General features: G+C 45.1%; 1 protein-coding gene across 3 annotated transcripts in view; it reads left to right on the top strand.

The window, feature by feature from the left end:
* The first annotated feature begins 1,183 nt into the window (after positions 1-1,183).
* Positions 1,184-27,671, top strand: part of Gfod2 (Gfo/Idh/MocA-like oxidoreductase domain containing 2) — a 42,257-nt gene continuing 15,769 nt past the window's right edge. For 2 of the 3 annotated variants that reach the window (XM_085681663.2, XM_048437089.3), the window contains exon 1: positions 1,184-1,370. The gene's annotated coding sequence lies outside the window, so the exon portion shown is untranslated. Of the gene's footprint in view, positions 1,371-1,479; positions 1,617-27,671 lie in introns of those variants that run through there. The other variant, XM_085681662.2, reaches the window with a different exon arrangement.

Raw genomic sequence — 27,671 nt, forward strand, 5'->3', positions numbered from 1 at the left:
CAAACAAAAAAAACGACCGGGCTAGAGGCCTGGGATACTGTTAACCATCCTATTAGCAAACAGCTTTCTCCATCTCTGCTGAACAAAAAAATGATCAGGCTTTGAAAGTTAGTAGTATCACTACTGAAAACCCTGAACTAGGAAAATTACCATAATCAAATATAAAATGCAAGCCAGGTAGTGATGGCCCATGCCTTTAACATCAACATCTGGAGGGCAGAGACAGATGGACCTTGGTGAGTTCAAGGCCAGCCTGGTATAGAGAGTGAGTTCCAGAACACCCAGGAATACACAGAGAAACCCTATCTTGAAAAACAAACAAACGAAAGGAATGTCAAGAAATAGGAAATGCATCCACATTTTAACTCTGATCCTCTCTGTCTCTAGTGGACAGGGGTAACAGCCCATTTGAGAGGAAGGTTGGAAGTTGCGGTTCTTTTCACCCTGGAAGCTGCCCAGGTGCGGAGACAGTGGTAATGATGTCAAATCTTACAACTGGTAAAAGGGTCACGGAATCACCTTCAGCAGGCGTGTTCTTTCATCCAAAGCCTGCTGTGAGATGAGGACTAGGTTCTTCCGCCTTTGCAGCTCTGAGAAGCAACCAGGGGAATATTCCCCCGCAGAATAAATCCCAGTCACATTCTGCAGAGCCAATTTCACATTAAGGTCTAGCGGCTTCACTTGTAAGAGCGGTCTGGTAAAACAAAGGGTAATCTCATTACAAAATCTATTTCCTTGAGAGAACACAGGCTCCATAAGGAGGTCAAGAGAACCTGAGTTCACCGACTAAAAGAAACATGACATTTAAGGAACAACCAAAGAACACCCAGAGGAGAGACCAGGCAGACACCTGGGCAAAAAGCAAAGTCAATCATTCCAGAGTCAACCCAAGTTGGAGATACTTGGTTTTCTACAAACAGGTTGCTGTCGAATACAAGACCTTTTTTCATTCCAGGGAATCCTCTAAAGAATATACATTATTGACGTTATTGGGCAAACTAGAGAGCGTCCAAGGCTGAAAACCCCTGGCATCAAGACCGCTAGCGCAGAAATCGAGACAGCATCAGCCTCCCGGCCGGTTTCATAAGCACCGCCCCAAGGCACGAGCATGCGCAACTCTGCATCCCGGCCCCTCCTAGCGCAGGTCCACCCCCGTCACAGAGCATGCGCAGTCCTCAGCCGCCCCGCCCCTCCCCTCTAGAGCCCCCTGTTCCTTAGAAACCGGGCGGCGTGTTCCCGGTATCGGTGAGCTGGATTCCGGTGCCCGCGCATCCGCACTAGTCTCCCTCAGGGCGGACTGGCGGCCTCCGAAACCGGTCGGGATCTATGGTTTCGCATGCGGCTCTGGACGGGCGATGCCAGCGTGCCAGGTGAGAGGCAGCCGGCGGCGGGTGAGGGCGAAGGAGGGCATGGCGCGGCTGGGAGCGGGCGCTGGCCCGGCCTCTGCCACCGCCCGGCTCCTGAGGTTGGAGGCGAGTATACGCGGGGCCCGGACTGGAGGAGGCCTGTGCTAAATGCCATTATGTGCCCTGTACGGAGTACGAGGGTCGCACTGGGATTCGTTTCCCCACCTCGGAGGTAGGACCTGCGCATTTGGACGCAGAATTTTGGATCCGGTAAGATCTTGAACCTAACCACATCCCTATCCAGATGCGAAAGCCTAGGCTGCCGCGCCTAGTGCGGAGCAGTCCACTCCATACCTGTGTGAGGATGGGCGCTTTGTGGATGAGAATTTGTGAGGTGTGGGAACTTCAGACAAAGGACTCGTCGCGTAGCTGGCCCATTCTCTTGCAAAATGAGATGGGATTTTCAGACAGCAAATATGTAAGAAACTGGTGTTCAGGTAACAGCTTGAAACAAGGAACATCCCAGAAGTGTTTGGTTTTCCCTGCCAGCCCCGACCGAGTGCTGTGTCCTGGTTGGCCCTGGCCTACTTTTGTAGCTCAGGAAAAAAAAAACAAAAACAAAAACAAAAGACAAAAAACTTCTGGATTTGGAGAGACAAAAGATGAGATGAGGTGTTCCTGTCAAGGCTCTATTACACCTGAATGGCGAGGAAAGATGGGGCCGGAAGGCGAGCATTTATGAATGGGTATGTGAACAGTTCACCCTCCAGACTGCAGCAGGATCTAAAGAGCAGGACAGACATATAAAGGTATAAAACTGCATTGGGTAGATAGCAAGGAAGTTATCGTATGTTTGTGTTCGTTGTTCCCCGTGTCATGCTAAGGACAGAATACATGAGGAAGAAGTCGAAACCCAGCTCAGGCACTACTCTGAGGATCTGTGGGCACAAAGACTTCTTGATGGAAGACACCATTCAGTTGAAAGAAACAGCCCTTAAAATAGAAAAAAATAGAAAAAGAAGATACAACATTGCTATGATATATGGTGATAAGGAAAAGATGATCGTCTCTGAGTGGGTAAAGCTAGATTCATTTGTGATAAGGAAACTCATTTCCTTCTGAAAAACTGCACCAGAGAACACAAGAGTGTCAAGACACCCATTTTATAGAAAACGGGAGAAAATTAATGCTTTAGGGCTATGAATTTAAAACATGTTTGGGGGCCAAGAAGTGGAAGTTTTTGTACACAGTTCTATTGGCAGATTCCCCTGCCCTCCGCGGTTTGTTTTTTTTTTTTTTTTTTTTTTTTTTGTTTGTTTGTTTTTTTCTCGGAGACAGGGTTTCTCTGTGTAGCCCTGGCTATCCTGGAACTCGCTCTGTAGACCAGGCTGGCCTCCAACTCACAGAGATCCGTTTGCCTCTGCCTCCAGAGTGTTGGGATTAAAGGCATACGCCATCACCACCCAGCGACCCTAAACTTCTGATCCTCCTGCCTTCACCTCCGAAGTACTTGAGAGCGCACCACTGTATCTGGTTTTATAAGGCAGCAGGAATTAAACCCAGGGCCTTGTGCTTGCTAGGCATGCACTGTATGAACTGGGCTATATCAGTAATATTTTTTATATTAATTTATTTTGTGCATGTGACTGGAGGTCTGGGACAGCTAGTTCTACTATATGGATCCTGTGGGTGGAACTTGGTTGTCAGGCTTGCCAACAGGTAGTTTTACCTGATCAGCCACCTCCTGGGCCTGTGTGTGTGTGTGCGTGTGTGAAGAAATTCAAACTGGGTGAAGTTGGTGCATACCTAGGACCCAGAAGGTAGAGGTAGGAAAATGGCAAGTTCTGGGCCAGTCTGGGCTGCATATTAACCACATCAAAACTGCAAAAAGGAGGCCATAGAGATGGGTCAGGGGTTAAGAACACTTGATGGTGCTTGGTGGTGGTGGCGCACACCTTTAATCCCAGCACTTGGGAGGCAGAGGCAGGTGGAGCTCTGTGAGCTCAAGGCCAGCCCTGTCTACAAAACGGGTTCCAGGACAGCCAGAGATGTTACACAGAGAAAGCCTGTCTTGAAAAACAAACAAACAAAAAAACCTAATATAAAAAAAACCAAGCAACATTAACAAAAGCCTAGAAAATTCCTATATATGATTTTTTGTAGTAATTTAGTTCTCAGTGAGCTTTTGTCTCAAAGAAACATATGCAGCCACGCATGGTAGCAAACACCTTTAATCATAGCACTCGGGAGGAAGAGGCAGACTGATCTTCATGAGTTCAAAGTTCCCAGCCAGCCAGCCAGTGTTACATATGTGGTTGAGACTGTCTCAAGAAAAATATATACACCTATTTTTTTTTTTTTTTTGACCCAAGGTCTCACTCTGTAACCCAAGCCAGCCTGGAACTCTCTTTAGCTATCCTCGTGCCTCAGTTTTCCAAGTCAAGACCCACCATACCTACCTTAAGTAAGAATTTAAAAAAAAAAATTTTGCATGCAAGTGTGTGCCTGATGCCATTGAAGAAGAGAGTTTCAGAACCGCTGGAATTGGATTTATGGGTGGTTCAGGGAATAGCAGATACTTTCAATTGATGAGCCATTGCTCCAGCCCCAAGTATGAGTTGTTTTTTGTTTTGGGTTTTTTTGTTTGTTTGTTTTTTAAGATATATTTTGGGTGAGGGGCTGAAGATATGGGCCAGCGGGTAAGAACATTGGCTGCTCTTCCAGAGGTCCCAGGTCTGATTCCCAGCACCCACATGGCGGCTCACAACCATGTGCAACTGTAGTTCTAGGGGATGCAGTGCCCTCTTCTGGCCTTGATGAACACCAGGCACACACACAGTGCACAGATATACATGTAGGCAAAACACTCATACACATAAAATTTTAAAATTTAGGAACTGAAGAGATAACTTAGCAGTTAGAAACCTTGAAAACTAACATTTAAAAAAGAGATTGATTTTGTGTGTGTTGCCTGTATGTATGTATGTATGTATATATGCATATGCACCATATGTGTGCCTGGTACCCATGAAGGTCAGAGGAGGGTGTCAGATCTCCTGGTAGTAGAGCTATAGATGGCTGTGAATTGGTGTGTAGGTGCTAGGAACTGAACCCTAGTCCTCTGCCTTAGCAATAAGTACCCTTAGCTGCAGAGGCATTGTTAGGTTGGGATGTGTTCGTGGGTTTATGGTTTTTTGTTTTTGTTCTTTTTGTTGTTGTTGTTCTACAATCAGACACTATTTTTTTTCCCAGAGAAAGGTGGACTTAAGGAGACTCTCCAGGTGTTTCTAAGTTACTATGGCAATGAAACCTTTGGCAAATAATTGCTTAGCGCCCACTCCATTTTCAGGGTAACTGAGGGCAGCTATCAAGTCTGACCTGCAATAAAGTAATCACTAGTGTTTGACAGTTCAACTGCAAGGAGCCCTTGCCAGATAAAGCAGCAATACTAATAGCATCTACTTTCACTGAACTGCCTTTCTGGTTTTCCTGTAGGTGAATAGAGAGGGCATGCAGTGCTGTCTGATAAGATGAAGCTGAGACAGAGAGGATAGCAGGTAAAATCGCAGTCAGCCAGGCCAAACAGCGCCTGGGAGGCAGAGGCAGAGGATCTTTGTGAGTTCCAGGACAGCCAGAGCTACATAGGTGAGACTCTATCTCAGAAAAAGGAAGGAGGGAGTGCGTGCATGTCCTGGGTTCAGGGACAGCGCTTGCCTAGTGTGTACGTGTCCTGGGTTCAGTCCCGGGGCCATTGAAAAAGGGAAAAAAACCATTGAAGTTATGAAAAGTTATAATAAAAGATACTGAGAAAAAAAATCAGACTTCCCATACTATTATAATTTCTTTTTTCTTTTGTTTTTTGTAGCCCTGGCTGTCCTGGAACTCGCTCTATAGACCAGGTTGGCCTCAGAATTGACAGAGATCCTCCTGTCTCTGCCTCCTGAGTGCTAGTATTAAAGTTGTACGCCACCACACAGATCTGTGGGTTTTGCTTTATTTTGTTTTCTAGGGTACTGGAGGCTGTGCGTGCTAGGCAAGTGCTTTAACCTGAGCTGTACCATCCCAACACCTCTTTGTTCTCATGGTTAGACAGTATTCCAAAGCAGAGGATAATCCGTGTGATTAGCGACTTCTGCAGCCCCATGGCGGCACATGCTAGAAAATGATTATTTCTGAAGGGAACACGTTTGACAGTGGCTCTGGGTGTAACATGAGGACTGGTTTGTTGGGTTTCTGTACTGCCCGGTACCCCACAACTGGCAACTCCCAAGGAAAATCACATGGAGTCTAAATTAGGTTATAAACTGATTGGCCCATTAGGTAAGGCTTCTTATTAATCCTGTAACTTATATTAATCCATTATCATTATCTATGTTAGCCACATGGCTCAGTACCTTTCTCAGTGTGACAGCTCACATGTTGCTTCTTCGGTTATCTGGGCAGGAATGACAGAGGGAGCTTCCTGCTTCCCAGAATATTCCTGTTCTCATCGCCCCACCTCTACTTCCTGTTTGGTGGACCCACCTGTACTTCCTGCCTGGCCAATCAGCGTTTTATTAAAATATGATTGACAGAATACAGACAATTCTCCCACATCTAGGGACCTGGTGGGTTGGTACGTTTGACCTGCTAGGTTTTCTCAGATTGTCAGGGAGAAGGGGTCAAACCATACTGCCTGTTTCTTTTCAGTCTTTTGAGTTTATTTTCCTGTGTGTAGTGTTCAGGAGATCCAGCTTTTGTTTGGGGGCAGTGGAATAAATACTTAAATATATTGTTTCCTTAAATGATGTTACTTTCAGAATTATTTTTGTTGGATATAAATATTTTTAAAAAGTGTGCCTGTGTGTGTGTGTCTGTGCATGAGTGTGAGATGTTTGTGTACGGGCACACACATGACATGTGAAAGTCAGAGACAGCTTTCTGGAATTGATTCTCTCTTTCTGCCTTTGTGTGGGTCTTAGGAATTGGACCCAGCTCATCAGGCTGGGCAGCTCGTCAGGTTGGGCAGCTCTGCTTTACCCACTGAGCCACCCTGCTGGGCTTGATCTTGATCATGTTGTCTTAGTCGGGGTTGCTATTGCTCTGATGAAACACCATGACCAGAGCAACTTGGGGAGGAAAGGGTTTATTTGGCTTACACTTCCACATCACTGTTTATCGTTGAAGGAAATCATGACAGGAACTCGAGCAGGGCAGGAACCTGAAGGCAGAGGCTGATGCAGAGGTGGTGGATGCCTCTGCTAACTGGCTTGCTCAACCTGCTGCTTTCTTATAGAACCAAGGTTCACCAGCCCGGCCTGACTCCACCCACAGTGGACTGGTTCCTCCCACATCAGTCAGTACTTAAGAAAATGCCCCAAAGTCTTGTCTACAATCCTATCATATGAAGGCATTTTCTCAATTGAGGGTCCATCTCTCAAGCCTGTCAAGTTGCTGTAAAACTAGCCAGCATACATGCTGTTTATTTTAAAATATGCTCTTTATTTTAAAATTAGTCTATCCTCCTGTCAATGCTTAGGGTTTCTTTGTTTTTCTTTTCTTTTTTTGTGGGGGAGGTGGCGGTTGAGACAGGGTTTCTCCATAGCTTTGGAGCCTGACCTGGCACTCACTCTGTAGACTAGGCTGGACTTGAACTCACAAAGATCCACCTGTCTCTGTCTCCCGAGTGCTGGGATTAAAGGCATGAGCCACCACCGCCCTGTAATGCTTAGGGTTTCTAATATTCCCTAATATATTGATTGCTATCCAGAAAACATTTAAATGCTTCTAAGTAATTACCAGATTATAAAGAACTGTTCTCTGCAATGTATTTGTAAGTATGAAGTTCCAGGGACTTAGTATCTGATTAATACTGAAAATATGGTTTTTGTCCTGAAGGAGTATAGAGTCTCAATAGTGGACAAAACATCATTTAAACAGGCACAGAAAAACAGTATTCAGTGAATGAGTATTTTCAGTTAGGCACATTCTGTTTGTAACCTGTGTTTTACAGCTGGCCCTTCATTACATAGCAACCAAATAAAAGGGGTGGTGTGGCAAAAAGAAAAAAATGTGACCACGTTGGTTAGCTAGGTGTCACCTAGCTACCATTTCGAGCAGTGCTTCTCAACCCCCAATGCCGTAGCCTTTAATACAGCTCCTCATGCTGCGAGGACCCCAGCCATAAAACGATTCTCATTGCTACTTCACAGCTGTGATTTTCCTACTGTTATGAATCATAATGTGCCGGGGAGTGGGGTGGCTCACGCCTTCAATCCCAACACTAGGGAAGCAGAGACAGAGGCAGGTGGATCTCTGTGAGTTCAAGGCCAGCCTGGTCTATAGTGCGAATTCCAGAACAGTCTCCAAAGCTACAGAGAAACCCTGTCTTCAAAACAAAACAAAAGAATCGGTAATGTATTATCTGACATACAAGATATCTGCTATGCAACCCCTGTGAAAGGGTCGTTTGACTTCCTACGGGGGTTGTGACCCACAGGTTGAGAACTGCTGAGCTAGAGGCTAGCTCTAAGCATAGTTATGGCCCTGCTAGTAAGCAAATTTTTCTTATTTACTTCATTTGCGTGTACATGTGTGTGCCTCTGGGCATGCACATGCCACAGTGCAAGTGTGGAGGTCAGAGGACAGCGTGTGGGAGTTGGTTCTTGTATAAAGTGAGGGTTTTGGCCCTAGCGGTATTAATTGAGGACACGACAGTTCCAAGGTATAGTTGAAGAGAAGGTTTTTATTGTAGACATGAGGGAGAGTACAGCCAGAGGTATCTGAAAGAGTCCAGAGCATAGAGAGAAAGTCGTAGATTAAACATGGCCAGCAGACTGGACCTGGCCATGAGAGAAGAGGAGAGGGAGGCAGAGCCAGAGAGGAGGAAAAAAGAGAACATGGCTGCGTAATAAGGTTATAAGGGAGTGAGAATCTGGGGAAGGGAAGCCCAGGAGCTGGAGAAATTTAGGGGTGAGAAGAGCTGAGGAGCTCTGAAGGCCAGCATGCACTTTTGCTATGCAAATAGGCACCCAGATAGCTTTTTGGACCTGGCAGTTCTCTCCTGCCATGTTGATTCTGGGAATGCAACTCAGATCTGTATGAGAGTGAGTGCTTTTACCCACTGAGCCGCTTTGCTGGCCCTGGTGCAGAGCTCTGCATACAAGTGCACCAGAAGTGGCTGTGGTGGCTCCTGTCTGTAACCCAGCAGTCGGGAGGCTGAGGCTGGAGGACCTCTGTGAGTTCAAGGCCAGCCTGCTTTACGTAGTGAGCTTCAGGCCAAGGCTATGTATTCAGATTTTGTCTCAAAAGCAAAAACAAACAAAAAAGTGAAAACCTGAAGTTTGTCCATTGAAAAGCATCATAAATGAAAACTCACCTTGTTTTTGACACCACAGGTAAACCCAAACTATATGACATACTCGGGTCTAGGGTTGGTGAGACAAGCGCATTGCTGGAGAGTTTGCCCTCAGTGCCTTAAAGATAAACCAGTGTTTGTTACCATGTGGTTTACCACAGCCAGGTTCCCAAATCATCTCTGTTCAGCTAGGGCCAAGCAAGAAATGGAAACTGAACTCCAGGGACGAGGCCTGTTTGAATCACTCCTGTGTGCCCCAGGTCCTGACATGCCTGATTCTGTGATTAAAAATGGTAGGACATGAAGAGGAAAGAACTCTGGCGACTGTGTTGTTGGGGGGAGGGGGCACAGGAGGACCTTCGGGTTTGAGGGAAGAGGAATTCCAGTTGGAGGCAGCTGGGAGACAGCCAGCGGGAATTTCCAGCGGATCCTTAGAAGAGTGGAGCCTGAGGTGGAGCTGGAGCTGCGTTGCGGGGGCTGGAGACTGGAAGTCAGGATAAAATTGAGGGATTAGATTGAACTGCTCGGAGAGAAAGGGCTGAGAATGTTCCTGGGCTGGTGTCAGCCGAGTACTCACTATTGGAGCAATATCAGGAAAAAAAAATGTTACTGTCTCTTTTTTTGGAGAAAGTGCCTCCTGTTACCCAAGTTGTCCTCATGTTTGCTATAACCAGCTTTTGATGAACTTCTGATCTACTTGCCTCCATCTCCTGGGAGCAGGGGTTACAGATGTGGGCCATGTCATAGGGCTTATGTAGTGCTGGGAATCGGACAGGGTTTCAAACGTGCTAGGCAGTTACTGAACCAACTGAACTACATCCCCAGTCCCTCTGCTGCTGCTGCTGTGTGTGTCCAACTGTCTGTCTGTCTTCATGTCTGTGTGCATGTGTCTGTCTGTGAGTGTGTCTGTGTCTTCATGTCTCTGTGTGTGTCTGTTCGTCTCTGTGAGTGTGTGTGTGTTTGTATTCATGTTTGTATGCATGTCTGTGTGTCTGTCTTCATGTGTCTATGTCTTTGTGTGTGTGTGCCTTAAGACAGGATCTTACTCTGTTGCCCAGGCTGCTCTGATAGTTGGTATGTAACCCACCCGGCCTCAGACTCCTGGCAGTTAGTTCTCTAGCCTTTGTCACCTGAGTCTGGGATTACAGTCATGTGCACCATGCCCAGCTTCTTATGGATATATTTTAAAGAGCCAGTTAGATGACTCAGTGGGTAAAGGCACTGTTGCTAGCCTGACAACCTGAGTCTGAGTCCTAGTACCTACATAGTAGGAGAGAACCAACTCCTGTAAGTTGTCTCTACCTCCACAAGTGCGCACAACAAACAACAAATAAATAAATGTGACTTAAACAGTAGTCAGGAGTTGTGGCTCACATCTTTAATCCCAGCTCTTGGGAGGCAGGCGGATCTCTGAGTTCCAGGCCAGCCTGGTCTACAAAGTGAATTCCAGGACAGCTAGGACTGTTACACAGAGAAACCCCGTCTCAAAAAAACCAAACAAGAAAAGCAACAAACAAACCAATAAAGATCTGATAGAGCTGGCAGAGGAATGCTTTTATTAGTAGCTGAAGCTTTGTAACCTAATAGCAAACTAAATGCATCTGTGGGTGTTCTATTTACTTCTCCTTTATGGCCCAGTTAGCTGACCCTTGGCGCATAGGGTGTTCATGCTTCACGGACTAGGTCATTGGGCTGGTCCTTGGTGTCCTGTTTACAGAGGAGTGGAGTGGAGAGTGGGTGCCTCTGTGCTCTGAGGTGGTGGTTGCGTCTCAAGCCACTGCCCTATCACCGCCACTGCTAGTGGAAATGGCTTCTCTTTCCTTTGTCCTGCTTTTGGTTTTGCTTCCAGTGGGAAGGCGGAAATATGTGACCATGTCATAGACTCAGTGCAGGCACTGTTCACATAGATAATATTAATGAAAACAAATTGGCAAGAGTCAATACCTGCATTCTAACTCTTCCCCTCCCGTCCCTTCCCAGTTCTTTCCCACTCCCTTTTCCTTCCTCATTCCTCCCTTCCTTTTTGCTTCTGGGTTTTTGTTGTTGTTGTTGTTGTTGCTTTGTTTTGTTTTGTTTCTGTGTGTTTGTGTTTCTGTCTGTCTGTCTGTGCCTGGGCATATGTTGTGGTGAGAGGTGCATGTCTTGTCTTTCTACCATGCAAGTCCCAGATAGCAAACTAGATTGTCATACTTGACACCAAGTGCCACCAAGCCCTGAGCCATCTCACCAGCCTCTTTTTGTTGTTGTTTTTTTGGTTATTTTTTGTTTGTTTGTTTTGTTTTGTTTTCTTTTTTTATACCGGTTCTCTATGTTGCTCTGGCTGGTCTCAGCCTGCCTCTGTTGCCCAAATGCTGGGATCAAAGGTGTGCACCACCATACCAGACTTCTCCTTTGTGTAGATGTGTGTGTGTGTGTTTGTTATGGTTTAGGGTTTTTTTTTTTTTTTCTAGACGGTCTCTCCTGGACAGGATAGTCCTGGCTATCCTGGAACTCGCTCTGTAGACCAGGCTGGCCTTGAACTCACAGAGATCAGCCTGGCTTCTTCTTCTCCTCCTCTTCTACTTCTTCTAATCTAGTCTTGCTGTGTGGCCAAGACTGACCTAAAACTCAGTGATCCTCTTTCCTCAGCCTCCCAAAGGCTGGGATTATAATTGTGCACCACCATATCTAGCTTCATCTCTTGGTTTTCTTTTTTGGTTTCTCAGAGACAGGATTTCTTTGTGTGGATCAGGCTGGCCTTGAACTCACAGCAATCTGCCTGCCTCCGCCTCCTGAGTGCTGGGATTAAAGGCATGAGCCATCACCGCGCGGCACATGCCATATTTTTATGTGGAAGTCAGAAGACAACTTTTCAGTTCTCCCCTTCATCCATGTGGGCCCCAGGGGTTGAATTCAGGTTGTCAGATGTGGTGACAAGCGCTGTTATTCACTGAGCCATCTCCCCAGCCCAAACAGAGATCCACCTGCCTCTACCTCTGCCTCCCAAGTGCTGGGATTAAAGGCATGCGCCACCACCGCCTGGCTTAGTTCTCACTCTTAAGTTTTAAAAATAATCATTTATCTAAAGTCAAAAAGACAAAGAAGAAATTAAGAGCGTGGCACCCTCACAGGCTGATTTGATTTCCTTATCTCACATTTGTTCAGTGACTGGGTCTTTCTGCAGCCTCCGCTCCTTGTCAGAGCTGGGCTGTTTTTTTTAGAGATACAGTGGTGTGCGAGCAAGGCCGCGTCCTGCCCTTCTGACTGCTTGACGTGTGATCTCTGAGAAAGACAAAGCCCAGGGTGCTGTGGGAACACTAAACAACCACTCCTTCCAGCCAAGGACACAGGCTCTCTGAGGAGGTGGTACTTCAGTGAAGAGCCGACAGTTCTGAGGGGTTAGAGAAGAGTTTTACAGGCAGAGGAAGTGACATGGACCGAAGGAGACAAGCGAAGATAGTGGCTAGCCTGGGCCATGCATGTATCAGACCAAGTGCAGAGAGATAGGAAGTGTCCTGCCCCACTGCGTAGCTGTGTGTGAGCATTGTCAAGAAATTTGGTGCCTACGGTGTTTCCCTTCGGCTAGGAAAAGTCCTGGGTACCTTTGGAGGTCAAAGTAGTGGTGAATTCAGGTGACACCAGGATGTCCAGTTGTTGGGGAGTGGTGACAGACTGCTGGGGCAGGGAGGCTTCGCTGTTGCCATGTTTCTTTTAAACTGGTTAAATTTGAGTCGTCAGCGTTTGTCTGCGTCCTCGGTTACTTTCCTCCCTTTATTTTGGTCTGCGGCCTTTAAACACAGACTTTGACTGACATATGGTGCTCTTTTCTGGTAGGAGAAGGAACTTAACTGCAAGGAGGGCTAAGGTGGTGTGGCTCATGTGCTGGGAAGGAGGGGTCAGAGTTGTAGAAGTGGTTCTGGATGAAGGACATGCTCTTGAGAGCTCATGTTGCAATATAAGACACGGGGGTGGGTGGAGGGTCAGCTCCTCTTCCTAGTCCTCAGTTTGCTGTCATCTGATGCTTGTTTCCTTTCCTGAACACTAAACCAGATTCTGTTCCAGACTACTCAAGCTGAGGACATAAACTCTGTGTCTGTGTCTGTGTACATGTGGATATGTTTGTCTGTCTTTGTGTGTACATGTGGATATGTCTGTGGATATATGTGGATATGTTTGTGTGTACATGTGGATATGTTTGTGTGTGTATATATGTGAATATGTTTGTGTGTGTGCATGTGGATATGTTTGTGTGTGTGCATGTGAATATGTTTGTGTGTTGTGTATATACGTGTGTATATGTTTGTGTATGTGTATACATGTGATATGTTTGTGTGTTGTATATATATGTGTGGATATGTTTGTGTATATGTATACATGTGATATGTTTGTGTGTGTGGATATGTTTGTGTGTTTGTGTATACATGTGAATATGTTTGTGTGTTATGTATATACATGTGTGTGTCTGTGTGTTTGTGTGTGCATGGAGGTCAGGTTGATCACAGTGAGTCTCCTCGTTTAGTTTCCACTTTATTTTTGAGACAAGGTCTCTCACTGAACCTCAGTTTCACAAAGTGGATATGTTTGTGTGTTGTGTACATACGTGTGTGTGTGTGTGTGTGTGTGTGTGCGTGCGTGCGTGCATGGAGGTCAGGTTGATCACAGCGAGTCTCCTCGTTTAGTTTCCACTTTATTTTTGAGACAAGGTCTCTCACTGAACCCCAATTTCACAAAGTTGGCTAGACTAGCTGGCCAGCAAGCCCAGGACCTTCCTGTCTTTGGTTTCTCGGCACTGGGACTAACATAGGGGCATAGTGGCACCCCCTAGCTTTTACATGGATATTGGAGAACTAAGTACAGATCCTCACAGTCATGCAGCGAGTACTTTACTGACTAAGCTGTTTGCCTTGTTTTGTTTGAAACAGGGATTTATAGTGGCACTGAGCATTTGGGTTACAAGCATAAACTACCGCGCCTACCTGGAAATCTCTCTTTCCCTCCCCCTCCTCCCTCACTACTTCTTCTTCCTTCTCTTCTTCCATATCTCCCTCTCTTTTTTTGAAAGGCAGGGTCTCATGCAATCCAGGCCGCCTAGAAGTCATTATGTTGACAAGGGTAACTTTGAACTCTGATTCTTGTGTCTCTATCTCCTAAATTCTGGAATTAAGCCACCACACCTTGTTTTTATGCAGTGTTAGGTAGAAGTAGAACCATGCTTCATGCGCGCTGCTCAGGGGCTCTGCCAACTGAGTAGCGGCCTCGTACCTAATTTTGTAGCTGGAGATCTTATTATTACATTTGTGTGCTTATCCCACGACCCTACTGGGTTATACACAGCTTTTCTTTTGTTTATCTTTGGGTTTTGTGTATATATGTGGATAGGGTCTCAACATGTAGCCTAGGCTGGACTGGAATTCAGAATCCTCCTGCCTCAGCTTCTCAAGTACTATGATTACAGGGATGAATGACTATGCCCATCTCTATATATATTGTTTTTAATTTTTTTTTAAACTTGGGTTTTTGTTGTCGTTTCGTTTGTTTTTGAGACATGGTCTCACCAAGGAACCCTGGTTAGCCTCTCCTATGTAGATCAGGCCCTGGAATTCTCAAAGATCCTCTGCCTCTGTCTCTTGAGTACTGGACTTAAAGGTGTGCACTACCACACCTGACTGTATTTATTCATTTCATATGTGCAAGTATTTTGTGTGCATGTATATCCGTCCACCAGGTTTCATGCCTAGTGCCCTAGGACATTAAAAGTGGGCATTGTCAGATCCCCTGGAACTGAAATTACAGACAGCTATTGTAAGCTACCATGTGGATGCTAGGAGCTGAGCCCAGGCCCTTTGCAGGTGCCCTTAACCAGTGAGCCATTTCTCTAGCCAAAATTGTAAATAACAAAATTTTTATTAGCTCAGTAAATGTGTCTTGCTTTCTTGACTATGTGCGAACAAGGTCCGAAATCTTTTTCTCTTTTTTTCCAGAGCATATTTATTAAACATTTGTTATATACTAAGTATCAGTGATAAAACACTGGAAAAAAACAGACTGCTACAGGCCCCCCAAATTCCTTGTTCCCAGGGAGCATAAATTCTAATAGGTTGACAGATAAAACAACAGCAGCAACAATATAACCATAAACCTGTTCTTACAGAACTGTGTTTAAAAAGGAAACAGATCATTAATAGAACACTTGCCCCTTATGTATGAGGCTTCAGGCCAGTTCCCCAGTACTAAAGAAATAGGAAGGGGGAAAAGACCATGTTTGAGTAGAGACCTGAAAGGAAGGGGAAGGTAAGTGAGTTTCTGTAGAACAGAGCAAATCTCAAATGTCATGGTCCTGAGACCGGAGCCCCTGCTTGTCTGAGCTGCACACAGCGGTGAACGTTGTATCTGGCTTGGTAAATGAGGTCAGAACGGGAAAGTAGGTGGCAGGAAAGGCGTAAGGCTTTGTAGGTCACACGAGAAAATGTTTGGACACGTAATTTGATCTGAATTACACTTTAATCGGGTCACTCTTGGTGCCCTGAGAGTAGATTGGGAGTGTAACGTGGGGAGACAGGGTAGAAGCTGGGAACCAGTTAGGCTGTTGCAGTGATGTAGGGGGAGTGGGTACCTGAACTTAGGTGATGGTGACTGAAAGTGCAAAGTATTTAGATTCAGGATGAAGTCAGAAGGCAGAGAGTTGGCAAAAGATTTGTTGATGGAAAAGATAGCAAGTGTGGGAAGGAAGCAAAGATAACTCCAAGGTTTTGACTTGAGCCATTGGAAGATTTATGTTCCCAATTTCAGTGATGAAGCCACCATGAAAGGATTAGAAACTGTGTTGTTCTGTATGCCTTAAGTTTCAGATGCAGCATCCAAGTGGAGGTGTCAGATAGGTAGTTGATTATACTGGTCTGAACCCCAAGCGGAAAGGCTGTAGCTGACGACTTTAGGAGTCACTAGGGAATAGATGGTATTTAAAGTCATGAGACTTGGCAGACTCATCAAGGGGGTGTAAATAGAAAAGAGAAATGGTCTGGGTAGTTAGTTACATTGGTTATCAGGAGAAACTAGCAGGGAGGGTCTGAGAAATGGATGGGAGCCAAATCAGCAGGCATTTGTGTTCTAGAAGCCAAGAAAAGAAATCTGTCGTGGAGGTGGGAGAGACCATCAGACGCTGCAGACGGGAGTGGGATGAGCTTGGCCCTGTAATTAGCAGTATCGTTTCTCCAATGCCTTCTACCTTATTTTCAGACAGGTCTCCCACTGACCTGAACTCACCTAGCAGGTTAGGCTGCCCAGTGTGCGTGTGTAAAGTGTAAGTGAGTGCCAGGGCACACGTGGAGGTCAGAGGATAACCTCGCGTGTTGGTTCTTGCCTTCCATCTTGAGACAGGTTCGCTTGTTCACTATTACAAATGCCAGGCTAGTTGGCCACAGACTTCTGAAGATTCTCTTGTCTCTGCCTCCTGTCGCCCCATAGGAATTCTAGAATTATAATACTATCAAGACCAGCTTAATACGGGTTCTGGGGATCTGAACTCAAGTCCAGGTCCTCATGATTACATGGCAGGAGCTTTGACCACTGAGCCATCTCCCCACTTCCAAACTAGCCTTTTTGGTTTTTGTTTTGTTTTGTTTTGGATTTTATTTATTTATTTTTTGGAGACAGGGTTTCTCTGTGTAGCTTTGGAGCCTGTCCTGGAACTCACTCTGTAGACCAGGCTGGCCTGCCTCTGCTACCCTAGTGCTAGGATTAAAGGCGTGCACCACCACCACCACCCGGCACCTTTTTTTTTTTTTTTTTCTTTTAAAGACAGTCTCACTATGTAGACCAGGCTGGCCTGGAACCCACAGAAATTGGCCTGCCTGTACCACATTAGTGTGGGAACTAAAGATGTACGTGTGTGTTGGTGTGTGTGTGAATGTGTGTCCGTGTATGTTGGTGTGTCGGTGTGTTTGTGTGTCAGTGTGTGTCGGTGTGTGTGTGAGTGTGTGTCAGTGTGTGTTGGTGTGTCGATGTGTCTGTACTGGGCTTGAATCCAGCATTTTAATGGCATTGAACTGCTCTGCTTATTTATTCACTGGGATGCCAGGACCAGAGTTTTTCATCACATTCAAACCCATGTAGATGGTGCCTTTCTCTTATGGAACTTAAAATGTGTGGCATAAATATCATCAGTGTCCTTAGGCTCACCCGGTAGCTTAGATTGTCCTTGAACTCCTTCAGTTCCCTGCCGTACCTCCCAAGTCTTGGGGTTAAAGGTATGCAGCACCCCCATGGCGCTCTCATTTAGTCCTTCTTTATATGACCGCAGTTTTAACCCTACTGTACCTTGTTTTCTTTATAGCGTTTGGCTTAAATTGTCGTGACATGCTTATGTGGTTGCTAGGTTGTTGCCCACTCCTGTAAGTGGTACCCTGTGTAAGAGCAGAAGCTGTGTCTGGTTCTTTGCCTGATCCTGGCCTGTGGCCTGTGCTTGATGAGTCTGTTTTAGTGAGTCTGTTTGCGTAAATTACAGGTGTTGTCTTATACAAAAGCACCTGAAACAGCTTATAACGAGCTCAGCTAGTGTCACAGTGTTTTAAAATAGGATCGAGGGTCTGTCTCCATGCCAGTGGGCCCTGGCTCACACTTCTGAGTGCAGAGCTTTGTCCTGATGGGCTTGTCACCTTAGCGCTAAGACCCTAGATACTGGTTCCAGCTAGAAGTCATTTCTTCAGAAACTCTGTTCTCTTGGTTCTCTTTGTCTCTATGCTGATCAAGTTAGCTTCCATGGCATTTCTTTGTGTTATAGGAATTAATTTTTAATTCCATGCCCATTTAGCTTGATTACGTGTCTGGAATTGCGAAGAGTAAGCAGGTTGCTCTATGCCCTTAGATCCCTGCTTATGAATGCCAACAGTAAAGACAGGAGCCAGGTGTTACAGAGGCACACACCTTTAATTCCAGCACCCAGGAGGCAGAGGCAAGTGGATCTCTGTTGAGTTGGAGGCCAGCCTGGTCTACATAGTAGGTTTCAGGACAACCGGGGCTGTGTAGAAAGACCTTGTGTCAAACAAACAAAAAACTCTTAATTTCTGAAGTAGTTCTATTGTTTTATCTTTTTGTTGTTGTTGTTTTTTCGAGACAGGGTTTCTCTCTAGCTTTGGAGCCTGTCCTGGAACTCACTCTGTAAACCAGGTGGCCTCAAACTCATAGAGATCTGCCTGCCTCTATCTCCCGAGTGCTGGGATTAAAAGTGTGTGCCGCCACTGCCTGGCGATTGTATTGCTTTATACCTCCACCATAAACATAGGAGATTTCCATCTTTTCCATGTCCTCTGCACACTTTGGGATTGTCACTCTTTCTTGCTTTGCTCAGAATTGAACCCAGGCTCATGCAGATAAGCAAGTGTTTCAAGCCTTATTATTATTATTATTATTATTATTATTATTATTTAACTTTCACTGTTCTGGGGCTGGAGAGACAACTCAGCTGTTAAAAAGCACTTGCTGTTCTTATAGAGGACCTGGGTTCAGTTCACAGCACCCATGTAGGCTGGTAGAACGCTTAGTGAAGCCCTGAGTTCAGTCTCCAAGACTGATATAAATTGAAGGCATCCAAGCTGTTTGATCGAAAGTGTAATGGATAGTAAGAACAGAGCTTGTATGCAGCCCTGGACCTCCACTTAATTGGGCTATTGTTAAACCAGGTGAGCAGACCAGAACAGGCTGGACTGTGGGGTGGAGCCTATGAAGGTTGTAGGAGTTTAGTTGTTATGAAGTATATTAGGTAATTTCTTACTGTATAACAAACAGCCTCAAAATCCAAGAACTTAAGACAAATGTGTATTTCTCATACTTCCTGGGGTGGTCTGGTCTAAGTCAGTTTGGATGGAACCTGATGGCTCAGTGTCAGATGAGGTAGTGGTAATAATTTGGTCATGTCTCTCATGATCCCAAAAAATGGCTTTGAGCTTGTCCGATGGCCCCAGATATCTTGAGTAGTAAGACCTACCTTAACAATGGTGTTTTCCAAGCTTGTGTCGTAACCACTGTTGGCCAAACAGTGTTGTCACTGGGATCTCTGACTGGACTCCCTTACTTCCCTGGTCCTTTTGACCATTGTAAGAATTCAGATGAAACACAGAATGTAGTGTCAAAGACAGGCATTTTATTACAGAGTAATAAAACCCAAATACTCTCGAGGGGTGAGAGTGGACAGCGGGCAGAGAGGCCGTTGTCCCCGTAGTTTAGGCGAGTTTTATAAGGCTTTTCTGACGGTCATCGAAAACCCACTCGGACTGACCCTGGAGGCCAGTGGGATGTACTTGTTCTTCATCAGGAAGTCTTCTGCTGGGTGGCAGTCTTAAAGGTTCCCCGCAGGTGAGCCCAGCCCTGTGATATTGCAGTAGATTTCATCATCTGCAGAGGTCACACTTTAGGAACTGTGCAGTTCAATTACAAACAAAAAGACCCCTAAAAAAACAAGCAAACAAACAAAAAGCTCAGTATTTTAATGTTTGATCTTATGCTGATCTGCTCTCCTTGGCAGCCTGTGGGCTTCTGGAACTGGGTTTGGTTATCACCTAATGGCCTCCAGGCAGTTCAGCATACGATGCCTCTTCCCAGGGCCAAGAGCTATGGCGCAGGTCCCATTGCCCTGTCCAGTTACTGAATCCTGCTCTTTCACTCTGGGCTTACGAGCTGTTGACTGAGAAATTCAGTCCTAATGTCCTTTCATCCTGCTGGTGTCTCACTGGCTCTCCAACAGTGTGGCTAACCCAAGTCAGCGTGGGTTGTGATTGAGTGCCCACGACCTAGGACACTCGTGAGTGTTCTTATGGAGGAGGATTCCTGAGAATGTAAGTCCATCTGAAGAGTTCAGGCCTGCAATCCCAGCACACAAGAGACCGAGGCAGATGAGTTGCCATGAGTTAGATTCTTGTCTCAAAAAGAGAGAGTAAGGGAAGTAGGAAGGAGGAAGGGAAAGAAGGAGCATAGGAAGGAAGGAACCTCTGACTGAAATGTCCTGAGAGACAGAAGTGGGCTGCCATTTAAGAGGGGCCTTGCTATGCACGAAATGGAGGCCTTTCTTATCACTTGTCTTTCTCTCCAGTTCAGGGCTCTTAAAGCATTTCCACCCTGCAGCTTCCTATTCGGGTGCCACCTCCAGCCCTGTGGTGTTTATCGTGTGTGTGTGTGTGTGTGTGTGTGTGTGTGTGTGTGTGTGTGTCTGACTTTAATATGTAGCTGCTCTGGCCTTGAACGCTGAAGTCTCCACTTGAGCTCTGTGACTCCAGGCATATGCCACTGTGCCCTGTCACACCTTAAAATAGATTTGATGAAATGCCTGTCTTGTCGTGACATGGTATTCCCCGCGGCTATAGACAATGTCTCATTATGCTGCAGGAAGCTGTTGTGTGATCAGGTATTCTCCCAGCAATAAGAACAAGTGCTCTTGACTGCTGAGCCTTTCCTGTAGACCTCCTATTTCTATTTCTTTAAAAAAAAAAAAATTCCACAAGTTGTAGAGGCAGAAGCAGGTGAATCTCTGAGTTCGAGGTCCAGCCTGGTCTACAAAGTGAGTTCCAAAATAGCCAGGGCTGTTACACAGAGAAACCCTGTCTTGGAAAAAAAAAAAATCCACAAATTTTGACAAACTGTACCTTCTCTGTTTATCTCATGAGATATACCTCATAGAGATACAAGGAAGTATGGGAAATACAGGATTTAGCCCTTTTACCTATTACAACCCCAACATTATAAAGAACAGAATTACAATAATTTAGTTTAACTTTCACAGGTGGCTTTATTTTCAGTTCTAGAGTCAGGTGACAATTCATTCCTTGAAGCAGGGTGAGTGTCTCAGTGAGCCCGGAAGAGGCTGGTTAGAGTTTGAAAAGCGCTACAGGGCTGGAGGGAGGGCTCCACGGTCAAGAGCACTGGCTGCTCTTGCAGAGGACCAGGATTTGGTTCCAGCAGCGTCTCACAGCTATCTCTTAATTTCAGCTCCAAGCATGCAGGTGCTGCACAGCATAAACCCAGGCAAAACACCACAAACTCTTTTTTCTTTCTTGTTGTTTTTTGTTTTTGTTTTTAATTAAAAAGAAAAAGGCTGAAGAAAACAAACTAAAAGCGAGTAGTTTTTATTTTCTTTGTAATCACAACTGGCTACCATCATATAGCTTTGGGTTTCCTTTTTTACCGAAGGGTTGAGGCAGAGAAGTCTCTATTGTCATGCTAGTTGACACTGATCTTTTGGGGAAATTTACCTGTTCCCTCTCTAATCTAATGTCTGAGAAAGTGAGATAACAGTCTAGTTTAAACTCAGCGACATGTAACCGGAATGAAAAAGGTATAACTTTAGCATGAATCCATTTTGACTTTTAACCTGGTGTGTGGGTACTTAGTGTAACCATAGACAGAAGGATTCACAGGCGTCTTCTGACTTAAGGTCTCACTCCTCTGTGAGCTGCCGAATGACAACTGCCACTAACTCAGAATATGTGACTTCCACACAGGTAGAATATTCTTTCCTGGACACCATCACCTTCATGACTATACTTTGTCCTGTACTGTATAAACCCATGGATGGGGCATGGATTTGCAAATCTTTTGTTTAAAAGGCCTGCTTTAACTATTTTAGGCTTTGTGGGTCCTTGTGGCCTGTTACTGCTACTGAACTGCTTGCTGTAGCTTAGAGCAACAATAACAGGATGGGTAAATGGTGGGAAGGGTGGGGAAGGCGCTGGAGAGATGGCTCAGAGGTTGGGAGCACTGGCTTTTGTTCCAGAGGACTAAAGTTCAATTCATCCCTCCATATGTCCAGTTCCAGGGGATCTGATACCTTTACTGGCCTTCACAGGCATGAATATGATGCACAGACATATATGCAGGCAAAATGCTCATAAGATAAATAATAATTTAAAAGAATTGGTAAATGGGTGGGTGTGACTGTGTTCCAATAAAGCTTTATTAATAAAACCAGGCATCAGATTAGAATTGGTTCATGTTTCTTTCTCTTTAGGACACTACAGTTTCTTAAGTTATTTAGGCTTAGAACATTACTGCCATTTGTTGAAATGCAATTTTATTTTTAGTTTGTTTGCTGAGGATAATCCTAAACTCCCAATGTAACCAGTAATGACTTTGGACTTCTGATTTTCCTACTTCCCAAGTATTGGTATTTCAGGCATGTCAGCTGTATCAGTGTGGGGTAAGGGGGTGCAGGAGGGGAAGAGCCTTGTGCATGCTAGACAAACAATATATCAAATGGGCTATGTCCTCAGTTTTCGAAGGATAATTTATGTACCAGTAAAATTTACCCTCTTTTAGTGTAAAGTGTTAAGTTTTGACAAACATGTGACCACAGCTATAGTTAAGATACAGATAACACACACGCACCCTTGTGTCCTTTTATATCTTAGCCCTATCTCCAGCCTCATACAGCCACTGATCTATTTTTGTCCATATAGTTTTACCTTCTCCATTATCTTAATTAAGGGGCATCAAACAGCCCAGGCTGCACACAGTGAGCTCGGAAAAGGTATATATTTATTTAACTGTATAAGATGACAAACTGTGGGGGGCTGGAGAGATGGCTCAGAGGTTAAGAGCATTGCCTGCTCTTCCAAGGGTCCTGAGTTCAATTCCAGCAACCACATGGTGGCTCACAACCATCTGAACTGATATCTGATGCCCTCCTCTGGCCTGCAGACAGACACACAGACAGAATATTGTATACATAATAAATAAATAAATATTAAAAAAAAAGATGACAAACTGTGTTTCAAAGTGGCTGTATCAGCCTGATGTTTTGGCTTATACCTCTAACTCCAGCACTTGGGAAACTGAGGCAGGAGAATCACCTTAAGTTTGAGGCCAGCCTAGGCTAGAAAATGAGATTGTCTTAAAGCACCAAGCCAAACCAACAACAAAAACAAAGTGACTGTATCCTATTGCATTTTCACCCCTACAGAACAGTTGCTTCCTCGTTTTTCCAGTATTTTCTCCTCAACTTCCTCCCCAATGTCCCTTTACAATGTTGTCCAGGCTAACCTTGAACTCATTGCTGAAATGATTCTTCCACCTCAGCCTTCCAAACTACATAACATGTGCCACTGTGCCTGCCTTCATACCAATTTTCCGAGTTTCTGAATTTCAGGCATTCAAATGTGTGTTGTTGAAAAAGATTAAACACATACAGATGGTGGTGGTCACACCTTTAATCCCACTCGGGAGGCAGAGGCAGGTGGATCTGAGTTCAAGGGCAGCCTGGTCTGCAGAGTGAGTTCCAGGACAGCCAGGGCTGCACAGAGAAACCCTCCCGCCCCCCACAAACCAAACAACAACAACAACAACAACCCACTTGCTCTGTAAACTAGGCTGGCATTGAACTTGCCTCGAACAAGATTCACCTGCCTCTGCCTCCTGAGTTCTGGGATTAATGGTGTGTGCTACTACTGCCTGGCTATACTAGATAGTTTGTTTTGTTTTTTTTTAAAAAAAAAAAAGATTTGTTCTGTATACAGTGTTCTGCCTGCATGTATCCCTGCAGGCCAGAAGAGGGCACCAGATCTCATTACTGATGGTTGTGAGCCACCACGTGATTGCTGGGAATTGAACTCAGGACCTCTGGACGATCAGCCAGTGCTCTTAACCTCTGAGCCATCTCGCTAGCCTATTTCTTTTTATCAAATGTCTCCTAAATCTATTCTGCCTTCATCTTTGTGCCAACTTTAAAAAGGAAATTAATGGTATTCAGCTGCTACAGGAAGCAACCAGTACACTCAGAGGTTAACAAGAGACCTTAAGTAAAGGGATTGTTTACAGTTGTGTGAATGACCCTGTAATGGATAGTAGAGCACCAAGAGACTGTCAGGACTGACTGTACCTAGTCATGCTCCTATCCCAGATACAGTGGAGGAAAAGTGGGTGTGACTGGAACAGGATCCTCAGTTGAAGAACATAAATCCTGCTAGAACCATATCTTTGAAAAAGAGAGATCACGGGATAAGTGCCTTGACTTTCCGGCTCTCGGGTTTCTTCTAGTGACGCAGACGGCAGCCAGAAGACCTGGAATCTTGCTCCTTAGAGATTGGCCTTCTGGATCCTGAGGCAGGAGGCCTGAACATAACATCTGCCAGAGCCCATCCTTAGACTACCACTTAGTGCTGCCAGCTCTGGCTCCTGCCTACCTTTCTGACTTGTCATCTCCTGATTAGGGTTTTCATGTTTTTATACCCCACAACCCCTATTAAACTTTCCATTAAGATGCAGTACATAGGGGACTGGAGAGATGGCTCAATGGTTAAGAGCACTGACTACTCTTCCAGAGGATCCAGGTTCAATTCCCAGCACCCACAATTGTCTGTAACTGGCAAAACACCAACACACATAAAATAAAATTAAGAAACAAAAGATGTGAAACGTGAACAGATTGCATTGTCTGAGTGGTAGATCTGAGGCAGGCAAGCTTGACAGCAGGAGGAGCTGGTCTGGCTCTCACCGGTCACTAAGGATAGAGTCGGGCTGCTTTAAGGCCACACGTGTCTGACAGTAGCTTCCAGAGTCTCAGGAGAGCCAAGTAGCCTGGGGCGGTTTCCACAAGTCTACTGCTCACAGCCCGCTATGAAAAAGTCTGTTTTCCCAGCTTTAAGACAAGATTATGTGGACTTAAAGACAGGCTAATACTGCCTGATCGGGTGTCCGTGCAGTCAGCTCAAGGTTACCTTTGCTGTCCTGCAGAGCTGTTGGTTTGATTTGTGTGTGGAGGGTGTGGTGCCCACATATGGGCACGTGACTTTGGGAGCCAGAGAAAGATGCCAGATGACCTCCTCTATTACTCTGTACCTTATTCCAGTGAGACAAGGTCTCTCACTGAACCAGAAGCTTACCATTCTGGCTAGACTGATGGCCCGCAAGCTCTTGGGAACCACCTGTTTCTGTCCCAACTGCTGGGGTTGTAGGCTCACAAAGTCATACTTGACTTTGAACATAGGTGTTGGAATTTGAATTCATGTCTTCATGTTCACATTGCAAGCACTTGTACCCCGAGCTGTCTCTATAGTCCCTACTATTTATTTACTTGTTTATTTATTTTGCTGCTTCTGAATATTAGATATAACTATTTATTGGTTCTTTGAAAATGAAATTTTGGGCCAGTGAGATGACTCAGTGGGCACAGGCACTCCCTGCACTAGTGTGATGACCTCAGTTTGGTCCCCAGAACGCATGGTGGAGACAACTAACTCTCAGTGATTCTCTGACCTCTGCATGTATGCCCGACTTAGTTACAGCATTTTCAAACATACACACACACACACACACACATCATTGTACTTTGCTCATGTCTTATCTCTCTTCCACACAGAGACTGTAAGTCCAAAGATACATAATCCTTTTAAAAAGCTGAGCCTTCTGTGATTACACGTGTAATCACAGCTCTGGGAAGCTGAGACTTTGCTGTGAGTTTGAGGTTACACAGTAACTATAGGCTATAGTATGAAACATGTCTCAAAAACCCAGAGTGGAGAGAAAGAAAGTGACCAGTTCCTTGGCCACCCATGTGAAGGCCACCTTGCTGGTAAGAGGCAGAGTCAGATTTGAATCCCTGCCTCCGATCACCTAGTACTTGCACTCTGCATTCCTGACAAGATGTGGTGATTGGAACGCACAGGAACTTGATGAGGCTGGATTTGTCTAGATCTTCAGAGGCATGGGAAAGGCATATGCAATGATTTTAAGATAAAGAGTAAGACATTTAGGGGCAAGAAAGAGTAGCCACCAAAATAACCCAGGAAACTAGCTGTTTCTGCTTGAGCAGGATATACTCAGTCATCCAGCTTGCTTAGTTTCACACCATTTAGCTTCCTCAGAGGCCCCTCTGTGGGTGTTAATGAAATTGACCTCACTTAAGTCAGTGATAGTAAAACAGGTTATAAAAAAAAATCTAATTTGTTATTTTATACCACCAATGCTTAAGAATGTGTGTGTTTATATCCATATCCATGGGTTTTTTTTTTGCAAATCACACACCTGTGCATGTTTTTTTGGGGGGGTTGTTTTGGGGTTTTTTGGGTTTTGTTTTTGTTTTTGTTTTGTTTGTTTTTTTGAGACAGCGTCTCTCTGTGTAACTTCAGAGCCTGTCCTGGAACAAGCCCTATAGACCAGGCTGGCCTCGAACTCACAAAAATCCACCTGTCTCTGCCTCTTGAGTGCTGGGATTAAAGGCATGTGCCACCGCCACTGCTGGTGAATGACTTTTAATCCCAACACTTGGGAGGCAGAAGCTAATGGATCTCTGATATAGCCAGCCTAGTCTATAAATAGAGTTCCAGGACAGCCAGGGCTATACAGAAAAAACCCGTTTTAAAAAATAAATATTGATATGTGTGTGCATATGCAGCCTATATGACTAGAGTAGTTAGGAGCGCAGTGTGAAATAGGAAGAGTTAGGTTGTCCTGGGCATAATTTTAGAGAGAATATGGACATCCCTGGCTTTTTTTTTTTCTAATTTTTATATGCATTGGTGTTTGAGGGAGTCAGATCTACTGGAACTTGAGTAACAAACAGTTGTGAGCTGCCATGTGGGTGCTGGGAATTGATCCCGGGTCCTCTGGAAGACCAGCTAGTGCTCTTAACCACTGAGCCATTTCTGCAGTCTCTATCCCTGGCTTTTAATAATCAGTGGTCTGCAGAGCCAGGCATAGTGGCTCAGACCTGAAGTCCCAGCATGAAAGCAAAGATAGGTATATCTCTGTACATTTGAGGGTAGCCTGATCTACGTATTGAATTTCAGGCACACAGGCCTTCATAGTAAGACCCTGTGTTTAAAGTAAATAAATAAGGTAAGAAAATTCCAATGGTAGTGTACAGGGGCCAGCCAGGCTCCACATCCATAGTGGACACAAAAGATTGCATAAACCAGAGCTGAGAATGTGCTTCATTTGGTAGAAAGCTTTGTCTGGCACACATGAAGCCCTAGGTTCATTCCCTGGCACCTAAAACCAGGTGTGGTTCATAGGTTGAGGCTACCCTAGGATGCACAAGACCCTGTTTATAAATAAGTAAATAAACAAATATTCTAATGACATACACACAAACAAAACAAAAAATCCTGGAGGCGCTGCAGTTGCTGACTGCCTGCATGCTTGTTTCAGTGGTCCTCAAAGGCACAGATGTACTGTCCCCAGTACAGGATGATGCAGGGTACCTTGTGAACCAGATACCCCCTCCCCCAGTGAGCGTGTGGGAGTGCCTTTCAAGCAGTCGAGGGCCCTGTGCCACATGGTTTTAGTGCCCAGTGTTATTTATCTAATCTGTCATTTTTATTAGCTACCCTTGTTTTTCAGTCTCTTTGTTTTACTTTTGGTGTTTTGGTTTGTTTGTTTTGTTTTGAGACAGGGTCTCTGTATAGCCCTGGGTGTCCTGGAACTCTGTATGTAGACCAGGCTGGACTCAAACTCAGAGATCTACCTACCTCTGCTTCCTGAGTACTGGGATTAAAAGAGTGTGTCACCATGTTTGACTTCCTTTTTTCTTCCTGATTTTTTTCAGTCTTTTTTGACTGCCCTCGCATGCACCACGCGCCTGCCTGAGGCTCCAGGTGCTTGTCTTCATAGTGCTGCAGCTGCAGCTGCTGCTTTTTATTTCCCACTTTTTCCAACTGTGGTATCGTGAAACCACTAAATGTTTGCAGCGAGGAAGAACTTTAAGGGCTGGAGAAATAACTGAGTGCTTAAGAGTATCACTGCTCTTGCGGAGGACCTGGGTTCTGTTCCCAGCATCTGTGCAATGCACCGACGTCAGGTACACACACACACACCACACACACACATCAAGTAAATACTTTTTAAGAGAGGAAATTTAAGATCAGTCCTTTTTTGTGATTGAAGCTTTGAAGGCTAAATTACTTGCCCAGATTTGACCCCCTACTTATCATTTTTTTTCTTGGTTTTTGAGACAGGGTTTCTCTGTAGCTTTGGAGCCTGTCCTGGAACTAGCTCTTGTAGACCAGGCTGGCCTCGAACTCACAGAGATC

This window comes from Myodes glareolus, chromosome 22, assembly GCF_982192425.1.
Source record: "Myodes glareolus chromosome 22, mMyoGla1.1, whole genome shotgun sequence".
Taxonomy (NCBI): Eukaryota; Metazoa; Chordata; class Mammalia; order Rodentia; family Cricetidae; genus Myodes; species Myodes glareolus.